Here is a 206-nt window from a genome sequence, read left to right on the forward strand (position 1 = left end):
AAGTCATAAGATTTTTCTTCTTGTTTTTTTTTTTTTTTTTTTTTTTTTTTTTCTTTCAGAATCTTTGGAAGAACTGCCAGAAACAAGTGGGAAAACAACCCGGCGATTCTTGTAAGAGGGCCCCCTAGGGAAAGATCCAAGCCCAGGACCCACTCCCCAGGGAGAACCAGACCCAAAATCTGCTCCCCAGATAGCCAAGCCCACAG

This window comes from Propithecus coquereli, unplaced genomic scaffold (assembly GCF_000956105.1).
Source record: "Propithecus coquereli isolate 6110/MARCELLA unplaced genomic scaffold, Pcoq_1.0 Scaffold164, whole genome shotgun sequence".
Classification (NCBI taxonomy): Eukaryota; Metazoa; Chordata; class Mammalia; order Primates; family Indriidae; genus Propithecus; species Propithecus coquereli.